Source organism: Papio anubis, chromosome 5, assembly GCF_008728515.1.
Source record: "Papio anubis isolate 15944 chromosome 5, Panubis1.0, whole genome shotgun sequence".
In the NCBI taxonomy this organism is placed as follows: Eukaryota; Metazoa; Chordata; class Mammalia; order Primates; family Cercopithecidae; genus Papio; species Papio anubis.
In genome coordinates, this window is record NC_044980.1 from 162,836,980 (window position 1) to 162,848,221 (window position 11,242).

Here is an 11,242-nt window from a genome sequence, read left to right on the forward strand (position 1 = left end):
ACAACACCATGGAGTTAGTACTCACCTCTCCCTTGTTCTGGCTATAAGGTTCCTGAGATGAAAACCGAGCCTCAGTGACTTGTGTAGTCCCCAAAGAAATTTCAGCAGCACTGAATATAAAGTGATGCACAAGAACTGTTCTGAATGACCAAATGAATGGATGAATTATCTGAGGTTCCAAATATGTGCTTATCCAAAGTCATCTGGTAAGTGATAAACTTAGACGAATTTAATTCTTCTCTCCAAACTGAAGACGTGATAACACAATAACATGTTGGGCAATATGGAGATACGGGCCTGTTATTCTCTGTGACCCGTGAACTGCTGACCACAGAGGGGACCCACTGCCAGGGAGCCAGTCAGAGTTCATCTCTTCCCCTGGCCCTTACCCTTACAGCATGTCCCTCAGCTACTCAGCCAAGACCCTCTGGGGGCCACCCCACCTGCCTAGTGGCCTTATTGTGCCAAGTCTCCTCTACACACACTTGAGATCCAGGTGTTGCCACCCACCAAGCTCGCTGAATGCACAATGTGCATTCTCATGCCTCTCTGCGGGTTCTTCCCTCTCCCTAAATTCACCTTCCTTTCTCAGATCCACTGGGAAACCACTGACTATGGTCTTGAAGACCCAACTCAAGTATCTGCTTTTTTGGAAGCCTTTTCTTTCTGCCTCACCACATTAGCTACTACCTCATACCTGCCTCAGGTGCTGTACTTGCAACCTGATCCATTTACCTGTGTTCCTTCTTGTTCAAACACACAACCTTCTAGCACTCTTATCTGTACTGTTTTCTTCTCTGTACTCCTATTTCCTAGCTTGAGGCAGGATGAGGTGGTATGGGATGGGTTATGGTTGAGTTTAGGTTGATCCTTTAAAAAGACAGATGACCAAAGGGACAGGGAGAAACACTTTTACACTGCTGGTGGGAATGTAAACTAGTACAACCACTATGGAAAACAGTGTGGAGATTCCTTAAAGAACTAAAAGTAGAACTCTCATTTGATCCAGCAATCCCACTACTGGGTATCCACTCAGAGGAAAATGCATGATCATACGAAAAAGATACTTGCACATGGATGTTTAGAGCAGCACAATTCGCAATTGGAAAAGTGTGGAACGAGCCAGCATACCCATCAATCAATGAGTGGGTAAAGAAATTGTGGCATATATATATATATATACACCATGGAATACATCTCAGCCACAAAAGGGAATGAAATAATGGCCTTTGCAGCAACCCTGGGTGGAATTGGAGACCATGATTCTAAGTGGGAGGGGACTGAAAGATAAAACACTACACAATGGGTAGAGTGTACACTGCTCAGGTGATGGGTGCACCAAAGTCTCAGAAATCACCACTGGAGAACTTATTCATGGAACCAAACACCACCTGTCCCCCATAATCTATTGAAATTTTAAAAGAAGAAAAAATATATTAACTCTTTTCAAGGAGGTAACATTTCTGAATGATATGGAAGTCCGTAAACAGAATTTTCCCTCTGTTTGGGCCTCCACTGGTTGTGAATCAGTTTCCCCAGACTTTTAGCCCAAACCCTGGGCAGTTGGCTCACACCTCTTGGTTTTCACACTGAGATCCTTGGGGCTCTTCCCCACATGCTGCCGCTTCCCTGCGCTTTGTCCTCTGTTCATGACCTTCTACCCTCCAGCCAGGAAGAACCAACACCCTCTGTGTAAGGAGGCAAATCCTGTCACATTCCCAGTGCAGAAATCTGCAGTAAGAGGTACATACTGGCTTGACTTCACGTTCCAATCTGAGGAAGCCTAATTGTGAAGGCGCTTTTTGGTTGTTTTAAATCTAACGTTGACCATGGAAAGCATAGGATTTTTTGCTTTTACACACTGCAGAAGTTTGGACAAAGTTGCAAAATCCTACAAGAAGGGATATTTTCTTCTTCTTCTCGTGTCCTTTGGAACAGATTCATTTCTCCTTTCATCTTTTAATGAAAATTTAGCTTTTCTTTCTGGCAAGACCTTAGGGTGAGATTTAGAACAAATTTCAGTTAGGCAGAGAGAGTAAATGCAGTGCCTGGTTGTGGTAGAATCATTGGCTTTGGAATTAGATTAATGTGGTTTCCAATCCCAGCTCTGGCATATCTGTGAAAGCGTGACTTGCAGACAGGTGACCACAAACACCACAGCCATAACGACGATAACGTGCCTCATGCTGAGGTTGGACTATTTGCAAAGCACCTAGCTCAGCCCCTTTAGGCTCAAACTTCATTTAATCCTCACAACGACCCCAAGAGGTAGTTTACATTTACAGAAGAGGTGGGTAACTGAGGCTCAGGCTCAATATGGTTAAGAAATGGAAATGAGTTTCCCCCCAGGCGAGGTGGCTTTGAAGCTGGAGCTCCCAGCCACTCTGACATACTGTTGTGTAATTATTGCTATTACTCTTGACAGACTAACCTCTCAGATAAGACCTTGCTACTTATATAATGCAGAACCTTCTCTTCCCAACTGGACTGTGATTTCTTTGATTAAAGTGTTTGCATCTCCTTCATCTCTGTATTTCTCATGCCCCCAATCCCAGTGGAAAGTGATTTGTACATTCTAGAGGTTCATGAAATATCAATTGACTGACATAAGTGGGCTTTGGAGAGCCCCCAGCTTTGGTTTTGCAACAGCAGACCTCTCTTTCCCTGTCTACTTGTCTTTTAAAAAATCGTCTTACATATGATTGACCCTTTATAAAGGTAAACATATCAAATGCAGAACATTCAGAAACTCTAATGAAGAAAAAAATTATTTATAATTTCACTACCAAAAGGTATCATTTTGTCTGATGTCCTTCCAATCTGCCTGTGCAGAGATTTATGTTATTGCTCTTTACAAATGTGTATTTTTTACAGTAAAAATAGTACATTTGCACGTTAGGAATGGGGAAAAAAACTGAAAAATAATACAAGTTACTCAGAATATCACAACCAAGAGTTAGCTGTTATTAACATTCTGACACACGTGGACTTCACTTCATGTTCCAATCTCAGGGAGCCTAATTATGAAGGTGTTTGTTGAGTTATTTTCAGTTTAAAGTGGAATATGGAAAGTATAGGATTTTTTATTTATTCGTAATGGCCGCATGATATTCCACTGTGTGACTGAACCAAAAATCATTTATCCAGTTACAACTTGTTGGGCATACAAGTTGTTTTCAATCCGTCGCTTTATACATACCAGTGAAATAAACATCCCTGCTGTTGCTGCTGAAGGATTCTGTGGTCACAGACCAGGGGTAGAGGTAACTGGAGTGGGCCCACATGGCTCTCGGACTCCACAGTCTGAGTTTCATCTGCCTCCCACTGTTGTTCTTTTCAGTAGGGGTCTGCCTGCGTCACCTGTGCATCTGAGCCCATCCAATGCACTGGATTCATCTGGAGGAGGAATAGGTTTCCGGCAAGGAACTGACTTTGTGGGTTCTCCTAGGAATCTCCTGCAACTTTTCTAGTGTGTTGGCTTCTGATTTCTCCTGTAGGTAGACACACAGAAATAGAGGGCAAAAAATAGAAAAAGAGACTTTTAAAAACTAATTTATGCACATAAAAAACATTCCAACAGTTTAGAGAGAGCAAAAAAGAAAAAAGTTATCTCTCTCCCTCTTCCTCAGATGCCTTATTCCCTTCCTAGAGGCAGCTGTTGCCCACAGTTTCTCCTGTTTTCTTCCAGAAGAGTCTGCAGTCACCTCTTTATCCACTCACACAATCATCTCTATCCACCTATTCATTTGTTCAGCTATCTTTCGATTTATGTATGTAACTAGCTATTGATCCACCCAGTCATCCATCTGTAGAAAAATCAGGAATGTTTAAATGAGTAGTTATCACAAATACAGCATTTCAGAGGGGGCTTTAGAAGGTAGGAGTGTGGGTCCCCAGCTCACCACCAACCCACTTTGTAACTTTGGCCAAGAGGCTCTGCTGCTCTCAGCCTGTCTCCTCCTGTGTAAAATGAGGCCGACAACACTCCCAGGGGGCGGTGAATGTGCCCTGGAAAGTGGAGACATGGAGTGGATGGAAAGGCCTGGAAAGGCCCGTGGAGGGTGCTGCTCTCCGCTCAGGCCTGCAGTGAGGGAAGACCCAGCGTGCTTTTTCACCCAAATGAGGGGAGCAGAAGAGGGCAGAGGGAAGCGAAGAAGGTGAGGGAGTGCCCCCCTGGCTCCCCCACCGCCTGGTGGAAAGGACAGGGTGATGTTTCATAAACATTACCTCACGTGTTTTCAGGGAGATACGGTGTTTAGTAAACGTTGTTGGAGGAGGACCTGGCCTGGAGAGTCATCCGCATGACCACCACCAGGACACACGGCTGCCTGTGCTGCCTGCTTGGACTGGCTTCAGGGGCCTCCAGCTCAGCTTGCCCAAAATACAGGAACCAGCAAGTGGAGCTGGCTTTATTTAGTGTAAATAGAGGCAAATACTCTCATGCTGAAGGACAAAGAGGTTATGCAGGAAGAGGGCCGGCAGCCTGCTCTGGTCAGGAGTCAAGGTCTATGGGCACCGGGAGCCCAGCACTTCCATGTGGGGTTCAACTCTCTGGAGCTGGGGTTTGCCTCAGGGGTTCCATGTAGCACAACCCCTCAGGGAGGCATTGACATAAAATACCATGGGAGTGGTGCCCCTGGAGTTGTGTAGCGGGGTGCCTGGTGCAGGCACAAGGAAGTGGTCACCATTTGCTTACAGGGCCGACCATCTAGGATCCAAGGAAACCTGAACTGGCCACCAAGTCCGCTACCGTCCACCATTTACCCTCCTCTCAACCACAGGAGGGCCCTTGGCTACATCAGGTTGGCACTGGGCAGTAATGGTGTATCCTTCCTTATCAGAGCAAGACTTCCCTCCATTCCCACACAGTCGAGTCAAGGGTGGCAGCAGCACAAGACGCTTTCCCTGAGCCAGTCCTCTCTGGACCCTTGCCAGGGAGCAGAAATGTCACAAATGTACCAATCTGAGCTCAATGAGGAATGTCTTTGCTAACTCTCAGGGCCCCTAGGCATGGACAATGGACCAGACCCCAACCTATTTTCTTTTTCAATTAATGTTCCCGACACATTAATAAATGAGGAAATTCTAATACAGATTTGCAAAAATCGTGATACAATTGAAACTCTTGCATTTAACAATTTAATGCTTTCAACATATACTCACCCAAACACACTGACTTGGCAACGATATCGAGTCTGAATTGGAAAGCCTTCATGAATATCAGGCCCAGGGCAAATTTCTCTTTGGCTCTACTCTGTCAAAGGAAATGAGAATTTAGCTTAGTAAGTGGTGCTGTCCTCCTCACTGGAGGCATGTAAGCAGAATGGATACCACTGAGGGAATCACTGCATAGGCCTGAAGCTGTCTGGGAAATGTGAACTGCAGGACATCGCCAGCACCAAGGTATATTTGGTTCCAAATCTAGTTGTAGAGAGGTCCTGGCTGGACACGACAGGTCATGCCTATAATCCCAGCACTTTGGGAGGCGGAGACAAGTGGATCACCTGAGGTCAGGAGTTCAAAACCAGCCTGGCCAACATGGTGAAACCCTGTCTCTACTGAAAATACAGAAAATTAGTTGAGCGTGGTGGTGCGCTCCTGTAATCCCAGCTACTCAGGAGGCTGAGGCAAGAGAATCGCTTGAACCCTGGAGGAGGTGGTTGCAGTGAGCCGAGATTGTGCCATTGCCCTCCAACCTGGATAATAACAGCAAGACTCCATCTGAAAAAAAAACAAAAAAATCCTTCCTGCTGAGCCGAGCTGACTTGGCTGTGAGCAGAGGCAGAGTCTGGGAGGCACCCCACCCTGAGCAGCTTTCCTGGAACTGCATAGTGTTTGATGAAATGGATTGAAAACTCAATTTCCGGCTCAGTGCCAATTTGGGGTCAAATGATATATTTCACTTTTGTCAACGAGCTTTGTTTTTCTGAGCCTCAGTTTCCTTATCTGCAAAATGGGAGTGATACTTCCTGACTTGCGAGGCTGTGGTAAAAACTAAATAAGATAGTGTATGTCTGGACCAACTCAGCATCAGGCACACAGTTAGCACTCACATACGCGGCGTGAGAGGTGCGAGGCACCCCCCGAACTAAAACACTAAATCAAAAAACAGATACGGAGCTGGGCATGGCAGCCCACGCCTGCAATCCCAGCTTCTCAGGAGACAGAAGCAGGAGGATCCTTTGAGCCCAGGAGCTTGAGTTCAGCCTGGGCAACATAGAGAGACTCCATCTCTAAAATAAAATAAAATAAAGTAAAATAAAATAAAATAAAATAGAATAAAATAAAATAAAATAATTAAAGAAAAATAGATACGAGGAGGAGCTCTTTCTGGCTTTCCCTCCTGGTTCCAATTCCACAGCTCTGGAATCTGCACCTGGCAGGCCCTTTAGCTCTGAACTCAAATGCCTGGCCTTATTCTGGCAGTGTTAGAAGCACAGGCTTGGGTTCTGGGGGATGAGTACAGGTAAGTGACCTCCCCTGGGATTTCACTGTGCTTCTGAGCACATACAGATAGACAGATAGTATCCTTATAATAATAACTATTATTTATGTGGCTCTTATTATTTGCTAGTTACTTTCTGTGTGCCCTTCAGCAAGCTACTTAACCTCTCTGAGCCTCAGATTCCTTATCTAGAAATCAGAGAAAATAATAATGCTTATTCAGAGTGATTGTGAAAATAAAATTAGCTCATACATATAAAACAGAACAGTGCTTGATGCACAGTAAATTCAAAATGTAAATATAATTAACACTGTAAATACATTGAAACAATATAAAATTAGTTGTTATTTGCCAGGCACTGTGCTATACACACATGCATGATTCTCAGAACAACCTTCAAGGTATCTACCATTATTATAATTCTCATACAACAGTGGAATAAACTGAAAAGTGAAGTAAATGTTGCCCTAGACCACTTGGCCAATAATTGGCACATCCAAAATTCAAAATTGATTGGCTCATTCCAAAACCAAGCTCCTAATTGTTATGTGCTTATGAGTGTGGAAGTAAGAGACTGTCAAATATTACTTCACACCCCCACTTCATTAGTTAAAAAATAGACAACCGTAACTGCAATGATGCCAACAATTACAAAACTCATCTCCACAGGACCCCTCTCAAGCTACAAGCAGATGGCATCGATCCTGACTTTGCTGCCATGAAATTCCCTCAAGAGAGCCCCACATCAGGGGTCCTGAGTTTGCAGACAGTCATTAGAGACATCCTTGCTTGGGAAACAGCTGCCCTCCACCCTGATTTCACAGCTGGGGAAACGGGGCCTGGAGAGGAGACTCATCTGATCCCCTCCGTTTTATGCCGCTCCTTCCTCTTGCCCGTAACACCACACCATGGAGCTTTGCCTCTCGGGGCCTATTCATCTCAAATCCTTTTTCTGATTAGCTCACTGTGCTGCCTGCCACCGAGGTTCTCATCAGAGCACTCATGGGGCCTTGGCTATTTAAAAATTCTGTTAATTCGAGAAGTCTCTGCCACTGCCCCTGCCAGCACCAGGCTCACCCATGTTTGGCTTTTGCATTCTGTGCTTCCTAATCCCATTTCTGGGGCTTAATTATGATTACACAGCTTTATTATGTAGAATTGATTTTAAGTAATGGCCCTAATTAAGAGTGAATTTTAATTAAGCTTAATTCAGAGCCTGCCTCCGATTGCCAAAGATTTGCAGCCTGAGAAGAGGAAAGGCTGCCCGTGCACAAAACTCACACGTGACTTTGCTCTTCAAGCTGCTGGGATGTTGCAGCCAGATGCGTTTATACTATTTTCTGGCCTCAGGGTGCATTTCTTCACCAGGGTGCAGGGGGTATCAGCTCTAGTCCATCTTCCCTTCCATCCAGAAGCAAACTTGGAGCCCTGGCAATAAAAAAAACAGAAGTGCGGAGCCTGCAGCTTTGGGATGAATATCAATCACACCACCCACCCTGCTGTAGAAAATGAAGCTCATTTGCTCTCTTCCAACTACTCATGAAACCCGTTCCACAGGTGAGAAAACCAAAGCTCAAGAAGGCCAGGACACACACGGTCAGTGAGGGCAGCGGGAGGATTGGAAATCAGCTCTGCTCCCAATGCCTGTGCCCACTCTGTTCCAACACAGCCTTCCGGTAAGTGGCAATCATCTCTGACTTTGGCAGGAACCAACCTCCTTGAATTTCCTGCCTGACCACCTAAGCCACTGCTTCCCCAACTTTAGAAGCTCATATGCTGTGAAGGTGGGTCTTTTATGTAAAAGTGAAAAAAATCTCAAACCAACTTGTTTTCAAATGAAAATTTTATCCTACCTTTAAAACTGCTATAAAGCAAAAGTTGTCATAAAAATGTTAAAAAAGAAATAAAACAATGTGATGAAATCCAAATCGGAAACTATTACCTTCTAAAGCCCTAAGAGTAAGGCTTGATCTGTCTGTCTTTAAAAAACAGAGATGAGAAGGTAGTTCGACACAACAGCACCAGACTGAGACTTTGTCCCTGATATAATCGGAAAGACCGAAAAGGAGTTGGAAAGACAATCATTGTGTCACTCTGTGATACAGTGTTATTTAAAGTCGTGTCCAGGTGCCAGTTAAAATCGACTCTCCTTTGTCCAACACTTTCAGGGACACTGATCCAAACCAATTTAGCACAGGGTTCCGGGGACCTCTGAGTAATAACGCCCCTCAGCTGCCCTACAGAAGACAAGATTCTGGACAGAAATCCAGCTCCCCTAACCCACAGCCCTAGCCCAAGGACAAGACATGGGCATTCCTTTGGTGTTTCAAATAAAAACACAGTGAAATCAATATGTTCTCCAAGACTGGCTGGTGGAGGCTGTTCAGCTGTGGAGGAGGGGACTGGCCATCCGGTTCCTGAATGCCTTTGCCGCACTAGAATGTTTCATGATTCTGAAGTTCCCACCTTAGAAAATCACCCACTAAGAAGCCAAGCTCTGAAAACGTTTTGATTTTTCTAGAGGGAAATGGAAAGTGAAAAATGGAATTCAATTACCTTGAAAATAAAAGGGGCAATTTCACTCACAAATGTTATACTTAAAAGCTCAATATGAAACAGGCATTCAAATAAGTCTCAGGCTAAGTTAAAAGAAAAAGGGGAAAAAGAGAAAATCATGTATTAATCCTCTTCCCTCTACTCCTTCTGACTGAGTGAGTCTTCCCTAGACTCAAAAAAGATAGATGGACTTAAAATGCGATTAAATAAGCATGTTATGACTTTAATAACCCAAGCCACAGAAGTTTTCTATTAAAATTGGGTATTTAGAAGACCTATTTGGTTAACCTAACCAGTCTAGTGACACAGAAACTGCCACATGCGGGGAGCTCTTCTGAGCAGAGCTGAAGCAGAGACTCCCTACTTTTCTCTCAGGGATTTGTGGGTAAAGTTACCATCAGACCCTTCAGTTCAGCTGAAAACCCTGAGATACCCAATACACTCCCATTTTCTACATCTAGGAAACTTCACTAAAAGAGAGGGAAAGATAATAGCCTTGATTGAAATAGAAAGGAGTTACAGAAACTGACACCAAACAACACAACAGACATCATCATCCATCATAGCCACGATGCACTCATTCTTTCTTTATGTCTTCATTCTTGCTAGGTCAAGGCAAGCCGTAGAAGTGGTTTTGTGACCACCATCATGGTTTCCCAAGGCAAATTTAGACGGCATATTTTCTCCTGCCACAAAAAAACTACAGCCAGACTCTCCAGTGGCTGAATTCCTATTCTGCAAGTTACCAGCTGTGGAACTCTGTGCCTCAGTTTCCCCATCTGTAAAATGGAGATAACAGTAGCATCTACCTCATAAGATTGCTGTAAATATTAAATGAGATAGTGCTTAGCACAATGCATGGCACATAGCAAGCACTTGGTGGCCGATTAATGGTAAATACTAACCCTGGCTCGAGCTTACTGACATGGTTTATCCTAGCAGCTCCTGACTTGCCTGTTGAGAAAAAATGCTCCTACACTCAGAAGTATTCGGAAAACCTACAGCAAGGTGGTGAGAGACTCGACTCTCCAAACCTCTGAGGTGCTTTTCTGTCCTCATTCCAGTTTTCTGCCCATCACATTGGCCAAAGAGCTCTAGCCAGAGCTGAAGCCAGTGCTGACCACTTTCCTGAAAACCTGGCTGGCGGAGATGGGACCGAATGTAGCACAGGGAAGAGGTGTGTGTTCAGACCGCTTCCTCTTGGAAATCCGTTTTGACTGTAGATCCAAAGAAAATCCTTCCAGGCTTCTTGTGCACATGCCAAAACCTGCACACATGTATGCATTTCTTCCTCTCTGTGCATCTCTCCTGCACATCTGGGCAGAAACCACTCTCTGCAGGTAGCATCTTGTGCATGTAGCTGTCTGGCCCTATGATAAAATGCATTGTTTCTCTCTGAGTGGAGCTTAATGTACCTCAACCTAGGGATTTATACTAAGCAATAAAATCCACAGGATAGAGAAATGCAAATAGATTGTAGAATATAATATTATCATTGTCAACATAAAAGACTTTTATTTACTGCCCCCCAAAAGAAAATACACCATAGTGTCATTTGTTTCAGGGGATGCAAAAAAGGTTTCAACAACTAACAGGGCATGTTTCTGAGCAAAATATACCCCGTATATAATGTTGGAACACATAATGTCAGTGGTCACTCGTGTGTCTGTGTTCTTGCAAACAAACCTGTGGAACTGAGTCATGGAAGGTCACTTCCAGCCTCCTCTCTGAGCCACTCGGCACCTACCTAGCTCTGTTCACAAACAAACCAGACACTCTAGACTTATTTGAAGGGAGAGGCCCTCTGAGGCAGGCCATACTCCATCAGCACATCTTAGAATGAGGCCTTTGAGCAGTTGCTGACTTGGCTTCCTGAGGAACTAAACAGAGTTGTGGTGGAGGTTGATTAAACGGATGGTCCATGCTGCTTTGGGCAAAGGGAAAACTTAAAGAGAAGATGTAGCAGAGCACATGGGAGGCAACAACTCCATCTTTTCTCTAGGAGGTATCCCTACAACTCCCCCTAAATGCTCAAGGTTGTTCCACCACCGCTTTTGTTGCACAGGATATTGACAACTTACAAGACCAGTTATTTTCACTGATTGGTTTGAATGGTAAGTCTGTTGTTTTGTGTAGGGGTTTGGCTGTGATATCTGATCCAGTCCCAGCAATTGTTTCATTTCTGTCTACGAGGGCAAGATCTAAGTTTATAAGGCTTAAAACGCCATAATTACCTGAATG

At 44.3% G+C, this 11,242-nt stretch overlaps 1 long non-coding RNA gene across 3 annotated transcripts; it reads right to left on the bottom strand.

The window, feature by feature from the left end:
• Positions 1–1,209: 1,209 nt before the first annotated feature.
• LOC101017723 lies at positions 1,210–10,746 on the bottom strand. 3 transcript variants are annotated; one of them, XR_002522868.2, is made up of 4 exons: positions 10,004–10,746; positions 7,727–7,873; positions 5,164–5,254; positions 1,210–3,491 (listed from the first exon to the last, which is right to left on the bottom strand). It is a non-coding gene; the product is annotated as an uncharacterized LOC101017723 (long non-coding RNA). The 3 variants fall into 3 exon arrangements; XR_001903961.3 differs by having other exon boundaries at positions 5,164–5,249; positions 7,727–10,746; XR_001903960.3 differs by having other exon boundaries at positions 7,727–10,746.
• Between the last annotated feature and the right edge of the window lie 496 nt (positions 10,747–11,242).